At 48.3% G+C, this 17909-nt stretch overlaps 1 protein-coding gene across 2 annotated transcripts in view; it reads right to left on the reverse strand.

Moving 5' to 3' along the window:
- DRC11 (dynein regulatory complex subunit 11) overlaps positions 1–17909 on the reverse strand; it is a 438498-nt gene that overhangs the window by 45213 nt on the left and 375376 nt on the right. The window lies entirely within an intron of this gene.

A 17909-nucleotide genomic window follows, 5' to 3' on the forward strand; every position in this document is an offset into this window, starting at 1 on the left:
TCTGTTCAGCGCCTTCTCCATCTTGTGCGATCGCCGCTCTCCTTCCCAGCACCGTGTGGATAATGCGTCCTGCATCAGTCACACAGAGGCCTCCATTACAGTCCTGCACATGCGCACTTTCATCTGCCATGCTCAAGGCAGAGCAAAGTACTGTAATGCGCAAGCGTAAGAAAAGGTCAAAGAACGCCTGGACATGTGCACTACAATATTTTGATCTGCCCTGCACGGGGCTAGAGGATACGATCACTCAAGATTGAGGAGGCACCGGACCGAGAACAGCGACATCCATCGGACCGGACCGCCCCCCCTAGGTGAGTATTATAAAGGTGTATATATGTTATACAGAGTGGCCTGGGCACTTACGGTATGTACAGCATTCTGGCATACTGTATATAAGGGCTCACTGGTGGTGGCCACAACTCATAAGGGAAAAACCTGGTGACAATTTCCCTTTAATGTAGGTCTCAGGCTGATTAGGAGGAAGGAAAACATTGATTTTTTTGAACATTGAAGTTAAAATAGTTAAAACACTCTTCAAAGACTACACTCCTCCTAAGACCTGGCAAATAGTGTTGTTGCCAACCATTGTATTGTGCTTGCGCACATCTGCATAGAAATCTATTATTAAAAATATGGTACGATAAAACATCACTGAAGATTTATGAACACAAAGAGCACAACAGCTGAGAGTTTAGAAACTCCTGCTGCAGACTCCGAATGTTAAAACAATTACTCAGTATGGGAATAACAGTAAATACATTTCTAACATTATACCTTGTGGTATCCTACCTCCCGGGCTGGAATAATATTCTTGGTATATGATGTATGTTTTATAGTTCTTTGTACACATTGGGGAAAATGTATCAAGCTACATTTGCCAAAAAATAAAAACATCTTTCATGACTTGAAGCATATTTATTATGTGTTTTAGACACTTTCTGAAAAGGAGTGTGACTTAAGTGAGCGTTGCCTGATGTGCCACACCATGTGCTAAAAATTAGGCAAAGTTTTGAAGCAAATGTCTGGCAGAAAGTATGCCAACTAATATAGACTGTCCAATCTTAAAAAGGTTTTCCACTTCTAATGTGACTCTCTTTCATTTGTCCTAACCATTCCTAACTAACACTTTCCTAATATACTTCTGCTGCCTTCCCTGCTCTCATAAGCCAATCTTTCTGCGGCTCCTACTGTAAGTGCAGTGTGATGTTTCACTCGCAGCTATAGACTTGTATGGATGCGAGTGAACATGGATCGGATTCCACTCGCAGCATTCTCTGACTATTTTCTCAGTCCGATTAGGGCTGAGTAAAAAAACGCAGATGGGAATGCCCCCCATAGAATAACATTGGTCCGAGTGGAATGTGATTTTTTTATACCACTCTGCCCGTTTTACTCGCTGTGTGTCCTAGGCCTAACATCATAACTGTGTTTCATCAGATGTGAAATCACTGCTTTATTTAAGGCCTCTGCCACACTTCCGCAAAAAACACGTGCGTGTCTCACGTTCTGTTTTTCGGGTCCGTGTTCCGTTTTTTATGTCCGTTTCGCCGGTACGTGTCACATCCGTGTGATGGCGTATGCTCGCTGTGTGTGAGTGTGGAATGTCCGTGTATGTGTGAGATACGTATGTGTAATGTCCGTGTGCTGTCCGTTTGAAATGATCCGTGTGTGAGGCAAAATGTCGTTGCTACATACCTGCTGACAGCAGACACAGACAGAGTCGCGTGATGAGAATGAACTCGAATGAACTTCACCCGACTTCATTGTCATACCACGGCTCTGTCTGTGTGTGGCCTCCTGATTAGCGGACACCCATGAAGGACTCACCGGTGACCGCTAATCCCCTGAGTGACTGAAGTTAGCGGCGTGTTTAGCGCTGCCGTCACTCAAGCTACCCGCGGCTAGCTGGAGTCCTCCACCTGAGTCCGCAACTCACCTGTGACTTCATTGCAGATCGCGCAGCTCACTTCAGTCACTTGGGCGACTTGCTGTCTCAGTTGGAGGATTCAGCAGTGGCCGCGAGTAACCTGAGTGATACCATCGCTGATCGCGCGGCTCACCTCATTTGCTGCGTGGAGCTGACAGGGAGCGGTCATGGTCTGTGGCCGCTCCTGTCAGCTTCATGTAGCAAAGCTGAGAGCGTTGTGGGACCTCCGTGGATTACGCCGGACCTGGATGGGTATTTTGGGCTTAATAAATTGGTGAAAGAGGGTGTTTGTTTTTGTGTATTATTCCAAATAAAGGATTTTTTGGATGTGTGTGTTTATTTTCTTTAACTTACAGGTTAATCATGGAAGGTATCTCGGGGAGACGCCTGTCATGATTAACCCCTTATTATCTCGATTGCCACTGCACCAGGGCAATTCGGGATGAGCTGGGTATAGTCCCGGAACTGTTGCATCTAATGGATGCGGCAATTCTGGGCGGATGCTGGCTGATATTGTTAGGCTGGGTGGCTCCCCATAACGTGGAGCCCCCCCATCCTGAGAATACCAGCCTTCAGCCGTGTGGCTTTACCCTGGCTGGTATCAAAATTGGGGAAGACCGCACATCGTTTTTGTTTATTTATTTTACTGCATGATATAGACCCGCCCACCGGTGTCTGTGATTGGTTGCAGTGAGACAGCTGTCACTCAACATGGGGGCGTGTCTGACTACAACCAATCATAGGCGCCGAAGGGCGGGGAAAGGAGTGAATACGAGATGGAATAATGAGCGGCCAGCATTTTCAAAACCAGGAGAAGCCGCCAGAGGAGTGTGACAGCTGTGCAGCGCCGCGCCAGTGATCGGTGAGTATGAGAGAGGGGTTGAGAGGGGGGAGAGAGACCAGGAGTGAATTTAAATGATTTCGTTCGTTCTGCTGGACATGCTGAGCATGCGCAATAGAACGTTATGGAATCCGTCAGTGGATTCCGCCGCTTAGTGCATTGCGGCAGAATCCGCCCCCATAGACAATCATTAGACACCTTGGCGGATTCTAATGGAATCCAGCAAAGTGCGTCATTTTAACGACCCAAAAAACGCTACATGCAGCGTTCCCTCCGCCCGACGCTGCGTCAAAATAACGTCCAGCAGATGCAACGTATACAGTTAGGTCCAGAAATATTTGGACAGTGACACAAGTTTTGTTATTTTAGCTGTTTACAAAAACATGTTCAGAAATACAATTATATATATAATATGGGCTGAAAGTGCACACTCCCAGCTGCAATATGGGAGTTTTCACATCCAAATCGGAGAAAGGGTTTAGGAATCATAGCTCTGTAATGCATAGCCTCCTCTTTTTCAAGGGACCAAAAGTAATTGGACAAGGGACTCTAAGGGCTGCAATTAACTCTGAAGGCGTCTCCCTCGTTAACCTGTAATCAATGAAGTAGTTAAAAGGTCTGGGGTTGATTACAGGTGTGTGGTTTTGCATTTGGAAGCTGTTGCTGTGACCAGACAACATGCGGTCTAAGGAACTCTCAATTGAGGTGAAGCAGAACATCCTGAGGCTGAAAAAAAAGAAAAAATCCATCAGAGAGATAGCAGACATGCTTGGAGTAGCAAAATCAACAGTCGGGTACATGCTGAGAAAAAAGGAATTGACTGGTGAGCTTGGGAACTCAAAAAGGCCTGGGCGTCCACGGATGACAACAGTGGTGGATGATCGCCGCATACTTTCTTTGGTGAAGAAGAACCCGTTCACAACATCAACTGAAGTCCAGAACACTCTCAGTGAAGTAGGTGTATCTGTCTCTAAGTCAACAGTAAAGAGAAGACTCCATGAAAGTAAATACAAAGGGTTCACATCTGGATGCAAACCATTCATCAATTCCAAAAATAGACAGGCCAGAGTTAAATTTGCTGAAAAACACCTCATGAAGCCAGCTCAGTTCTGGAAAAGTATTCGATGGACAGATGAGACCAAGATCAACCTGTACCAGAATGATGGGAAGAAAAAAGTTTGGAGAAGAAAGGAAACGGCACATGATCCAAGGCACACCACATCCTCTGTAAAACATGGTGGAGGCAACGTGATGGCATGGGCATGCATGGCTTTCAATGGCACTGGGTCACTTGTGTTTATTGATGACATAACAGCAGACAAGATTAGCCGGATGAATTCTGAAGTGTACCGGGATATACTTTCAGCCCAGATTCAGCCAAATGCCGCCAAGTTGATCGGACGGCGCTTCATAGTACAGATGGACAATGACCCCAAGCATACAGCCAAAGCTACCCAGGAGTTCATGAGTGCAAAAAAGTGGAACCTTCTGCAATGGCCAAGTCAATCACCAGATCTTAACCCAATTGAGCATGCATTTCACTTGCTCAAATCCAGACTTAAGACGGAAAGACCCACAAACAAGCAAGACCTGAAAGCTGCGGCTATAAAGGCCTGGCAAAGCATTAAGAAGGAGGAAACCCAGCGTTTGGTGATGTCCATGGGTTCCAGACTTAAGGCAGTGATTGCCTCCAAAGGATTCGCAACAAAATATTGAAAATAAAAATATTTTGTTTGGGTTTGGTTTATTTGTCCAATTACTTTTGACCTCCTAAAATGTGGAGTGTTTGTAAAGAAATGTGTACAATTCCTACAATTTCTATCAGATATTTTTGTTCAAACCTTCAAATTAAACGTTACAATCTGCATTTGAATTCTGTTGTAGAGGTTTCATTTCAAATCCAATGTGGTGGCATGCAGAGCCCAACTCGCGAAAATTGTGTCACTGTCCAAATATTTCTGGACCTAACTGTACACTTGCGTTACGGTGCGTCGTCAATACAAGTCTATGGAAAATAGCGCAGTGCGTTAACAGACTGCGCAATTCTCCATAGCGGCACATTGCGCTGAACGCAAGTGTGAAAGCAGCCTAATACATCACAATGAATTTCAGATAGATATGATCAAGGGTGGACATAATTTAGCAGCTTGAAATCATGAACCCAAATACAGTTCTTGCACAATGGCCCTTTATTACTATGGTCTCCCCGTTCGGGCACACAGGTTGCACCAATGATATGTCCTAAGCATGGTTTTTGGGCCTATACTGTTCTGTACATAACATTCCAAACATACCAAAAAATGATTTTACTCATAAATTCACATGGAAGCAAAGAGGAAATAAAGTCATGGTATGTCACATTATGCAAGTTTTGTCCCCTGCAAGCTTTGCTTTTACTGCAGAATGCCATGCCTCATGTAGCAGCTATGGGTCAAATGTAACCTAATAAAGAACTGTAGTAGATCTGAATGTTTCTGCTTTTTAGTGCTTGTAAATTCTGCACAATGTTTTCCAAAGGATGTGTCTACATTGTGCAGCTTTGCATTTATAAATGCCTATTCCTATACCTACAGGAATATCTCCAGCCTCTAAAGGCTCGAGTTCGGTTCGGTTCATCGAACCGAGGCTGCGTTCGAGTTCGGCGAACCTTTCGACGAACCTCTCGAACCCCATTGAAAACAATGGGAGACAAACACAAACACATAAAAACACATTATAAATGTACACATACAGTTAATAAACATTGCCATATCACTTACAGGTCCCCGCGATGCGTCCTGCACTCTGTCTCCCGCCGCTTTTCCTTCCGATAATCGCTGCATCCTCCCGGTAACCAGCACTGATGAAAGGACATTCCGTGATGTCAAAAAAAGCATGTGACCAGTCATGTGTCTATTATCTCATTGGCTACAGACTGGTCACATGGTTATGACGTCATGCTAGGTCCTGTCATTGCACTCTCCGGTACGCGGTGATCGTTCCAGCATCTCCGTATACCGGCGAAATGCTCTGGCACATGGTCGACTCCCCGCTCTGCTTCCCAGTTCCGTTATTCACCGTCTGCCACAGCCGGTCAATAACGGAGATCACCGTTGCTATAGCAACCCGCCTGCCAGCGGTGACGTCACCGCTTACAGCCTGCAGCCTCTGCTCACTGACTGAGTGAATAGACTGGAGTGCACGAGGAGCAGCAGCGTCTTTCCTCCCATGCAGCGCTGTCTGATGTAGCAGAGCTGCATGGGTTGAAGGAGAAAGAAGACAGAAGGCCATGGATCGAGGAGGGATGAGAGGGATTAAAAAACATGGAGTCGCTAATGTGTCTGTGTATTTATTTCTATTAAAGTATTTTTTCTCTGTGTGGTGTCTTTTTTTAACCCTTTATTGGAGATTCTTAATGGCCGGGTCAAACTTGCCTGACATTAAGAATCTCTGACTTAATACTAGCTAGTAAAACAAAGCTAGTAATAACTCATTATTACCCAGCAAGCCACCCGTCACCAGGGCAGCTGGAAGAGTTGGATACAGCGCCAGATGATGACGCTTCTATGAAAGCGCCATTTTCTGGGGCGGCTGCGGACTGCAATTCGCAGCAGAGGGGCCCAGAAAGCTCGGGCTAACCTGTGCTGAAAATTCCAATCCCCAGCTGCCTAGTTGTACCTGGCTGGACATGAAATTTATGAAATAATTAAAAAAAGGGCTTCCCTATTTTTTTTTGTTCCCAGCCGAGTACAAATAGGCATCTGGGGGTTGGGGGCAGCCGTACCTGCCTGCTGTACCTGGCTAGCATACAAAAATATGGCGAAGCCCACGTGATTTTTTTGGTGGGCAAAAAACTCCTGCATACAGTCCTGGATGGAGTATGCTGAGCCTTGTAGTTCTGCAGCTGCTGTCTGCTCTCCTGCATACACTAGTGAATGGAGCATGCTGAGCCTTGTAGTTCTGCAGCTGCTGTCTGCTCTCCTTCATACAGACAGACAGCAGCTGCAGAACTACAAGGCTCAGCATAATCCATCCAGGACTGTATGCAGGAGTTTTTTGCCCCCCAAAAAAATTACGTGGGCTTCTCCATGTTTTTGTATGCTAGCCAGGTACAGCAGGCAGCTACGGGCTGCCACAACCCCCAGCTGCCTATTTGTACCCGGCTGGGAACCAAAAATATAGGGAAGCCGTTCTTTTTAATTATTTCATGAATTTCATGAAATAATTTAAAAAAAAAAAAATGACGTGGGCTTCGCCCAATTTTTGTGTCCAGCCAGGTACAACTAGGCAGCTGGGGATTGGAATCCGCAGCTCAGGGTGCCCAAGCTTTCTGGTCACCCTACTGCGAATTGCAGCCCGCAGCCGCCCCAGAAAATGGCGCTTTCATATAAGCGCCATCTTCTGGCACTGTATCCAACTCTTCCACCTGCCCTGGTGATGTGTGGCTCGCTGGGTAATAATGGGGTTAGGGCTAGCTGTATATTATCAACTGGCCCTAAGCCCGAAATTCATGGTGTCACGCCAATATTAGACATAGCCACCATGAATTTATAGTACAGATTAAAAAAAACACAACACACAGAAAAATATTATTATTAGAAATAAAACACAACACAATTAGTGACTCCATCTCTATTGAAATAAAGAACCACCCTCCGCAGTAATCCTGGGTCAAGGGTTCCGCGCCGTCAAATCCGGATCTAATATCATCTGATCAGTTTGCTGGAAGGCAAAGCAATCAGATGATGTGTCAGGTTCAAGGGCTTGAATCACATGACACAGCAGCTGATTGTATCAATGGCTTTTATACAATCAGATGATGCATCAGTGCAAAAACCCCCCAACAAACTACATACTTCTGTGCAGACTCCTGTCCGACAGCATCAGCTGATAGTTTAGCCGGCCGGGCGGTAAAAAGCCGGCCTCACCGCTCGACTTATAGTGTCAGCTGATTCCGTTAGGTGACCGCATCAGCTGATCATTGCCAGGTCTGAGAGAGAGAGAAAGAAGAGAGAAAGAAGAGAGAGAAAAGAGAGAGAGAAAAAAAGAGAGAGAAAAGAGAGAGAAAGGAGACAGAAAAGAGACAGAAAAGAGACAGAAAAGAGACAGAAAAGAGAGAGAAAAGAGAGAGAAAAGAGAAGGGAGGGAGAGAGAGAGAGAGAGAAGAGGAGAGAAGAGAGAGGGAGAGAGAGAAGAGAGAGAGAAGAGAGAGAGGAGAGAGAGAAAAGAGAGAGAAAGAAGAGAGAGAAAAGAGAGAGAAAAAAGAGAGAGAAAAGAGAGCGAAAAGAGACAGAAAAGAGACAGAAAAGAGAAGAGAGGGAGAGAGAGGGAAGAGGAGAGAAGAGAGAGGGAGAGAGAGACGAGAGACAGGAGAGAGGGAGACAAGAGAGAGGAGAGAGAGAAGAGAGAGAGGAGAGAGAGAAGAGAGAGGGGAGAGAAGGGGAGAGAAGAGGAGAGAAGAGGAGAGAGAGAAGAGAGGAGAGAGAGAGACTGACTGACTGAGACTGACTGACTTTACTGAGCCTGACTGACTGACTGGCTGAGACTGACTGACTGACTGAGACAGGCTGACTGAGACAGACTGACTAACTGACTGAGACTGACTGACTGAGACTGAATGACTGACTGACTGAGACTGACTGACTGACTGAGACTGACTGACTGAGACAGACTGACTGACTGACTGAAACTGACTGACTGACTGACTGAGACTGACTGACTGACTGACTGAAAGAAAGAGATAGAGCAATGCAGCCTCATTCCGTGAACTGCTCTGATTTATAGGTGTGGCTCACAGCTGATGTCCGGCTCCTCCCCTCAGTGCATAATTAAATTAAATTAGAATTATATATAAATAATTCTAATTTAAAATTAAAAATAAATTATATTTTTTACCGGGACGGCCGGGAGGGCTAGAACTCGTGAACTAATGCTTCTGAGTCGAGCGCTCAAACCATTTTGCTACTGGCTCTAATGAAAAAGATGGGCAGATTTGGTAATCTTGACTTCTGCATTGCAGACTGAAGTCTCAGATTACAGCGCGATTCTCTTCATGTGCTACGTGGAGAGGACACAGACGGTCCCTGTCATCTTCATGTAGCAGAGCTGACAGTGTTGTGTGGATTACTTCGGACCTGGATTGTTCTTTTGGGATTAATAAAAAGGTGAAAGAGGATTTTTTTTGTCTTTTATTCCAAATAAAGGATTTTTCGTTGTGTGTGCTTCTTTACTTTCACTTACAGTTTAACCATGGAAGGTGTCTCGGGGAGACGCCTGGCATGATTAAACTCATTATTACCCCGATTGCCATCGCACCAGGGCAATTCGGGATGAGCTGGGTGGAGTCTCGGGACTGTCGCATCTAATGGATGCGGCAATTCTGGGCGGCTGCTGGGTGATATTGTTAGGGTGGTGGGCTCCCCATAATGTGGTGCTCTCCATCCTGACAATACCAGCCTCCAGCTGTGCGGCTTTATCCTGGTTGGTATCAAATATGGGGGGAACCGCATTTTTTTTTTTTATTATTATTTATTTTACTGCACGATATAGACCCGCCCGCCGGCGGCTGTGATTGGTTGCAGTGAGACAGCTGTCACTCATCGTGGGGGTGTGTCTGACTGCAACCAATCATGGGCGCCGGTGGGCAGGTAAAGCACGGAATACCTGATTGAATAATGAAGCGGCATCCATTTTCTAAAGAGGAAAACACGCCTCAGATTTCTGACAGCCGTGCAGCGCCGGGCCCGTGATCGGTGACTAGGAAAGAGAGAGGGATTGTGTTGGGGACGCAGGACGCATGCAGATAGCAACATGTGCACATAGCCTTACTGTGAAAAGCCACGTTTTTGTTGATCGAACCGTTCTCGCACCTAACTCGAACTGTCGAGCTTTTAGCAAAAAGCTTGAGTTCGAGCTCGAACACGCCCCAAAATCACTCGAACATGAAATTGGCAAACCTCGAACATCGCTCATCTCTAATCTACATGACTTTATTTTATCTTTATCTTGTATGTACAGTATATGTTGTATTTATCTTTATGTGCTCTATGTTTAGTATTTTTTTATATACGGTATATAAGATGCAACCAGTAAACAAAACGTCGACTATCACCTCTAAGTCAAATAGTACACTTAAAGGGAATCTGTCACCAGGTTTTTGCTCCTTCATCTGAGAGCAGCATAATGTAGGGACAGAGACCCTGATTCCAGCGATGTATCACTTACTGAGCTGTTTGCTGTCAATTTGATAAAATCCCTGTTTTCTCTACAGCAGATCTAGCAGTTATACAAAGCTCATGAATATGCTGGACTACCTGCAGCACGCCAAGTAGTCTTTTAATGATAATCTCCTGATGATTAAACAGTGATTTTATCAAAACTACACTGAGCAGCCCAGTAAGTGGCACATCGCTGGAATCAGGATATCTGCCCTTACAGTATGCTGCTCTCAGGTTAGGTGGCAAAAACCTGGTGACAGATTCCCTTTAAAGACGTTATTCATTAATTTAACTCATTTCATTTTTTATTCATCGATTGTGCTATTATGTGCCACTAAATGCATCCATACTCTTATTATAGTAATATAAACCTTTTATCATGTAGGTAGCATCAATTGGTTTCTACAGCTGCAGCTCTGATGTTTATATCCATCACTTCTCCTTCCCTAGCTTACTGTGCTCTATCACTACAAGTTCAATCATGCATTGCAGTGGCCTGTGAGAGAGCATTTAGCACACCAATGCTAGCATATTAAGCAAGGCTGTGCCCATCTAGTATGATTCTGGCTGGGTGTATATAAATCACATACTCACACGTGACCACTGTTCCCATTCCTAACACCAGCGAATCCTCACAGCGCACAGTGTGTGCAATATGAAGATTGACAAGTCACAAAGAGTGACTGCAGACTTATGGATTTAGTCTGGACAACCCCTTTAAATCATTGATTAATTGTAACATTAATGTATCAATAAAAGAAATTGGCTTCTTCAGATTCATGGAATCTATAAAACAAGAATTATAGAAGATTCTAAATAATTAAACAATGCCTATTGGGTCTTAAATACCAAGGAATTAAGAAACAGTCTAGATTCAGAAATAAAAAAAAAATGTTCAAGTAATTTTCTGATTAAAGTAATGTAATGTGTTACAACTGTAGAAAAAAAAGACACTTAGGGCATGTCGGCACACTGCGTTCTTGATTTGACAAAAAAATGCACCCTCTGGTAGACTTGACAACTGTAAACACTGTGTTTGACAAAAAAATTGGTAAAAACGCAGGCGTTTTCGATGCATTTTTGATGCGTTTTTGTCAGTTAATTTTTTAAAGGAGAAATAATATATGATAGGATAGATTGATAGCTAGCTAGAATAGATAGAAGAAACACATAGAAAGAATACATAGAAAGAACATATAGAATAGATAATAAGAAAGAACATATAGAATCGATAGAAAGAAATAACAGAACAGCTTGATAGAGCAATAGCTATTTTTGAAATTTTTTTGGTAAAAAAAAGTACCTGGGGTCTCCCCTATTTTTCATATCCAGCACAAGAACAGCAGCTGCTGGTTGCAACCCTCAGCTGGTTATGAAAAATATAGGGGATCCCACACTTTTTTTATTTGATTTATTAAAAAAAAAATGACGGGTGGTCCCCCCATTTTTCTAAAACCAGCCAAGGTGCAGCAGACAACTGGGGGCTAATATTATTAGGATGGGAAGGCCCATTGTTATTTGGCCCTTTACAGACTAACAATAGCAACCCACAGCCGCCCCAGAAGTGGCGCATCCATAAGAGCCTTGGTAAAATCCCGGGACTGTAGCATCTAATGGATGCAGCAATTCCAGGCGGCTGCTGGCTGATATTTTTAGGCTGGGGAGCTTTCAATAACATGGGTCTCTCCAGTCTAAGAATACCATCCCTCAGCTATGAGGCTTTATCTTGGCTGGGTATCAAAATTGAGGGGGACCACATGCCATTTTTATTAAATTATTTATTGTACTGTACGATATAAGCCTACCCACCGGCGGCTGTGATTAGTTGCAATCTGTCAGCTGTCACTGAGCATGGGGTTGTGTCTGACTGCAACCAATCATAGGCACCGGTGGGCGAGGGAAGCAGTGAATATGAGATGAGCCTCATGAGCGAGTGAAGTGAATATGAGATGAGCCTAGTGAGCGGCCTGCACTTTCAAAAGCAGGAGATGACACGGGAACAGTGTGACAGCCGCGCCGGTGAGCGATGAGTATTAAGCGGACAGAGACAGAGAGCGAGTGAGAGAGAATGGAGAAAAGTTGGTGACCTGCATTTTTGTTGACAAAAATGCATCCAAAACGCAACCAAAAGGCAGTGCAAACACACAGCTAACATTTTGGTTGCGTTTTGACACACCTCATTCATTTCAATGGGTGGAAAATGTTCACAAAATGCAATGAAGAAGTGACATGCTGCTTTTTCTAGGCAACGATTTTGACAAATATTTGTCAAACAAAACGCTGCTGAAAAAAAAATCAACGTGCGCATGGAATTTCTGATTTATCATAGACTTTGCTGGGGAAGCAAAACGCATGCATTTTGTAAATGACACAGTGCAGTTTAAAACGCAACCAAAATGCAAGAAAAAAACACAACGTGCGCACATGGCCTTAGGGGCACTTTGCACACGACATCGCAGGGGCGATGTCGGTAGGGTCAAATCGAAAGTGACGCACATCCGGCGTCGCAGGCGATATCGTAGTGTGTAAAGTCTTTTTGATACGATTAACGAGTACAAAATCGTCGTAATCGTATCATCGATGTAGTGTCTGTCATTTCCATAATTTGGAAATGACCGATGTTACGATGTTGTTCCTCGTTCCTGCGGCAGCACACATCGCTGTGTGTGAAGCCGCAGGAGCGAGGAACATCTCCTACCTGCGGCTCACGCCAGCTATGCGGAAGGAAGGAGGTGGGCGGGATGTTTACTTCCCACTCATCTCCGCCCCTCCGCTTCTATTGGCCACCTGCCGTGTGACGTCATTATGACGCCGCACGACCCACCCCCTTAATAAGGAGGCGGGTGTGGCGCCCCTGACCTGGTCAGGCACCACTGAGTACTGCACCCATGCTGGGAACAGTACAATACAGGTAATCCAGAAGGCTGACCGGGGTGTGGAACACAGGCGCATAGTGATCAGGTCTCACACATGTACCCATGAGAGGACCCCTGGGGATCCCAGGAGGGGGAAAAGCCTTGACCTTCACTGGAATAGTGGAGGGGGCCAAAAGCCTCCATCTCCTCTCAAGGGGTGTGGTAAGAGAGTCTGGTTGCTAGGTGGCGTAGGCAAGAACAGGAGAGGAGGGGCAGTGAGTCAGTTAGAAGAGAACTCCATAGGGCTCAGTGAGGAGCAGACCTGTGGGGTTGATGCTGTCTAACAACGCCCGCGCAGTGGCTACTGACGGGGGAGAACGGTCAACTAGGAGTGCTACCTGAAAGCCAGCTTCAGCTAGAGAGAAAGCACGGAGTGGGAAGTAAGGAGACTGCTAGAGAGCACCAGGCCCAACCGGGCGGCAGATCCCGAAGCGAAGATAGATCTAGCTTTCTTCTGCTAAACCTGCTGGTGTGGGGCTCTCAAAGCCCACACCACAACACCACAAAAGCCGCAGCCACGTAACCGCAGTGAGGGCCCATAGGTCACAGGAGGCAAGCAGCTGGAGTGGCCTGGTCCGGGGAACAAGCAAACGGCAAACAAAAGGGGGAGAGAGGCTGCAGCATCTTCCCTGGGTGACCCCCATAGGGACTCAAAGTCGGGGTCACCCCAAACCACCAAGGGCTAAGGAAGGCGAGTCAGTAGTCACCCTCATAAAGTCAGCCTGAAGGATACCTGGTTCCCACCTGGTTCATCTCAGCTACGCCCGGGCTACTCACTCTGCCATCAAATGTGAGTAAAGCCCTTGAAAGACAGTTCTGCCTGTGTGAGTCATTCTGCGACTTGTGGTACTACAAACCTACACAGGGCCCTGGGGCTTGCCTCACTCTCAGGAGGCTACTACATCCGACTGCACCCACCATCAGCCCCAGGCGTCCCCTAACCTGCAGTGGCGGTCCCCACTGACCGCAATACTGAGAGTGGCGTCACGATCAAAACCGAAGATTCCCTACCTGTGACCAGCACCAGCTACGTGGAGTCCCTGAAGGTATGCACCGATACAACACCCGAGGGGCTTCACATCTGGCGTCACGAACAGGATAAGGACTAGACCTGTTCAGACAGGTGACCATGTGCCTGGGCGGTCCGCTTGAAAAATTGGAAGCGCCGCCATATTGCCACCATGAAAAGCGCGCTGAAAAACAACAGCAGCCCGCGCTGGAAGAAGTTACCGCCCACGAAGAGGCGTGGCTACCCAGAGATCCTCTGCAGAGTTCTGACCTTGCCAGCTATGAGAGTGGAAGCGTCCAGAGACGGCGGAAAGGAAAGGGAGCCACAAGCCTGCTGCTGGGAGAGGAGCTGCTGAAAGAGGCAGAGCAGAAACTGAACAGCTTGCTATCAGAGGCAACGGCGAGTCCACAGCTGGAGAGTCGTGCAGAAGAGGGCGCAGAGGAAATGGCGTCTGACCGCAGAAATCCAGAACCGGGCTCCGCTGCCTGGTGGTATCGGGAGCTGGCCCAGTTCTGCGACCGACTGGAGACCCGGGTTGTGGAGCAGATCCGGGAAGAACGAATGGAAATGCTGGAGATGACCGCGGCGGTTCGGGCCTATGAAAGGAGAGCCGCGCGCCGAGTGCCAGACAGGACGGCGATGACGCAGACCCCGATGCTGCCACCGGTGGGTGAGTCAAGTGATGCCCCGGCCAGCGCAAGTGCCCCGACCCCTGCTGCCACGCCCGCGGTCCCCGAAGAGGCGTCCGGTGCGGCGACGCTGAAGCAGGCTGCAGCCACGCCAGGTGCGGCCTTCCAAGCCCCAGCGGCCGCAGCGATGCCCTGCTCGGCCCACCAAGACCCGGTCCCTGCAGCAACGCCCAGTCCGGCCCGCAAAGAACCGGCTGCCACCGCGACCCTCATCCGTGTCGCAGGCGTAACGCTGACCCAGGCCGCCGCCCTGCTAGGCCCGGCCCGCCGAGACCCCACCGCCGTAGCAACGCTCGTCCGCGCCGCAAGTGAGGTGCTGAACCAGGCCGCAGCCACGCCAGGCGCGGCCCGCCAAGCCCCGGCCGCCGCAGCGATGCCCTGCTCGGCCCACCAAGACCCGGTCCCTGCAGCGACGCCCAGCCCAGCCTGCACCGATTCCATCGCGACAGCAATGCCAATCCAGGCCGCCGCCAAACAGGGCGCGGCCCGCCAAGACCAGGCCGCCGCCATACAGGGCGCGGCCCGCAAAGAGATTGCATCACCGTTTATCCCGGCCTGCAAGGCCAGAGCAGACACCGCTCCCCAGTCCAAAGAGGTCCCTGCTAGGAAGTCCCTGATAGGAGAGGACCCCGAATACTGGAAGCTGAAGGCTGACCTAGAGGCCCAGTTCCCACAAGAGATGGTGGATCGGTATCTGCTCCCTCCGCATACCCCCAAGGAGATTCAGGCAACCCCTGCAGCCGCGCCAGAGAGTCCACCGCCCAGACCAGCTGAAGAAAGCCCATCCCCAGCACTGCCACCAAAGGAGTGCCAAGAAGAACTAAGGGGGAGAGGAGGCCAGGAAGCTGAGGAGCTGACTCCGGAGCCACCAGCAGTGGATCTATACTCAGAGCCGGAGATGTTGCCCTATTCCCGTTGGGATGAGGAAGACCTGACACCGTCCGCTGACGAAGATCTGCCTAAAAGTCTCACCTGGGAGTTTGCAAGCTGTACCACGCAGAGTTCAGGCCGCAAGACAAGGCGTCGCAATAGAACAACGCTGTCCCCTGCACCACAGTCTCCAGAGCAGAGAGAAGTCACGGCCAGAGACCTACAGGAGAAAAGGTTACTGAGAAGGTCCAAAGCCCAGGTCAGAGGACCCCTTTGCAGAGGAGTAGTGGAGGATTTCAACTTGAAAAGCGGATACGGCTTTATTGTAGCCCCTGGTATCAAAGAAGGGATATTTGTCAACAGAAGAGATGTGAGCGCTCATCTGCCTAGAGGACACCCTGGCAGAAACCTAAAGATGGGGGATTCAGTACAATTCACTATGCATGAAGGCGAAAGAGGACTGTACGCGCTTGACGTAGCACTATGCACCAGCAAACCTTACAGCCACCCCATGCTACAAGAAAGAAAAGACAGAGATAAAGACACAGATGAAGATCAAGAAAGAAAAGACAAGGAACCTACAGATGAAACTACCACAGACGACGACAAAGAGCAAGAAAGCAACAGGTGCCGCAGCCCAACAGGCCCAAGCCCTGGTATGGAGGAGTAGAGAAAAGTAAAGTAAGAAGAGAAGTTACTGTTTTGACCAGTTTGAAAGTTTGTTTTGCAATGTTTAAGCATGTGCCCACAAAAACTATTGTGAGAAAACCATAAACCTTAAGGCTATGAACTGGCTATAGCCACAAACTCTCGCAGTGTAAATAGTTACACCAAAGGGCACCACCGCCACCAGAGTCAGCCTGTTTAGGGGCTTGGCTCGTCTGCAACCAGGAGGAGCCCGTCCGTATATAGGGCCTTGGCTCACCTGCAACCAGAGAGCACGCCTGTTTATGGGGCCTTGGCTCACCACCACAAAGAGGGTACCTGGTCAGCACCAACTGTGGAGGCCGCCTCTGCATCCTGCCAGAAGAGGCTGAAGGCGCGGATCCACCAGGCCAGGTATACCCTGAAACCACCAGCCCATGTAAGCCGCCTCTACATCCTGCCAGAAGTGGCTGAAGCCGCGGCCAACGTGAAAGGGTTTTGGGTGGGTTAACGGACTTGTGGGTGGAGGGTGGTGATGTATGGTACCTGGTGCTTTTAAAAATGTTTTACATGTTTTAATGTTTTATGCATTTTAAAATGTTGTCTTGCAGCCCGAGGACGTGCTGGTGATAACTAAGGGGGAATGTGGCGCCCCTGACCTGGTCAGGCACCACTGAGTACTGCACCCATGCTGGGAACAGTACAATACAGGTAATCCAGAAGGCTGACCGGGGTGTGGAACACAGGCGCATAGTGATCAGGTCTCACACATGTACCCATGAGAGGACCCCTGGGGATCCCAGGAGGGGGAAAAGCCTTGACCTTCACTGGAATAGTGGAGGGGGCCAAAAGCCTCCATCTCCTCTCAAGGGGTGTGGTAAGAGAGTCTGGTTGCTAGGTGGCGTAGGCAAGAACAGGAGAGGAGGGGCAGTGAGTCAGTTAGAAGAGAACTCCATAGGGCTCAGTGAGGAGCAGACCTGTGGGGTTGATGCTGTCTAACAACGCCCGCGCAGTGGCTACTGACGGGGGAGAACGGTCAACTAGGAGTGCTACCTGAAAGCCAGCTTCAGCTAGAGAGAAAGCACGGAGTGGGAAGTAAGGAGACTGCTAGAGAGCACCAGGCCCAACCGGGCGGCAGATCCCGAAGCGAAGATAGATCTAGCTTTCTTCTGCTAAACCTGCCGGTGTGGGGCTCTCAAAGCCCACACCACAACACCACAAAAGCCGCAGCCACGTAACCGCAGTGAGGGCCCATAGGTCACAGGAGGCAAGCAGCTGGAGTGGCCTGGTCCGGGGAACAAGCAAACGGCAAACAAAAGGGGGAGAGAGGCTGCAGCATCTTCCCTGGGTGACCCCCATAGGGACTCAAAGTCGGGGTCACCCCAAACCACCAAGGGCTAAGGAAGGCGAGTCAGTAGTCACCCTCATAAAGTCAGCCTGAAGGATACCTGGTTCCCACCTGGTTCATCTCAGCTACGCCCGGGCTACTCACTCTGCCATCAAATGTGAGTAAAGCCCTTGAAAGACAGTTCTGCCTGTGTGAGTCATTCTGCGACTTGTGGTACTACAAACCTACACAGGGCCCTGGGGCTTGCCTCACTCTCAGGAGGCTACTACATCCGACTGCACCCACCATCAGCCCCAGGCGTCCCCTAACCTGCAGTGGCGGTCCCCACTGACCGCAATACTGAGAGTGGCGTCACGATCAAAACCGAAGATTCCCTACCTGTGACCAGCACCAGCTACGTGGAGTCCCTGAAGGTATGCACCGATACAACACCCGAGGGGCTTCACACGGGTCGCCGGCCAGAGCAACG

This window comes from Anomaloglossus baeobatrachus, chromosome 7 (genome assembly GCF_048569485.1).
Source record: "Anomaloglossus baeobatrachus isolate aAnoBae1 chromosome 7, aAnoBae1.hap1, whole genome shotgun sequence".
In the NCBI taxonomy this organism is placed as follows: Eukaryota; Metazoa; Chordata; class Amphibia; order Anura; family Aromobatidae; genus Anomaloglossus; species Anomaloglossus baeobatrachus.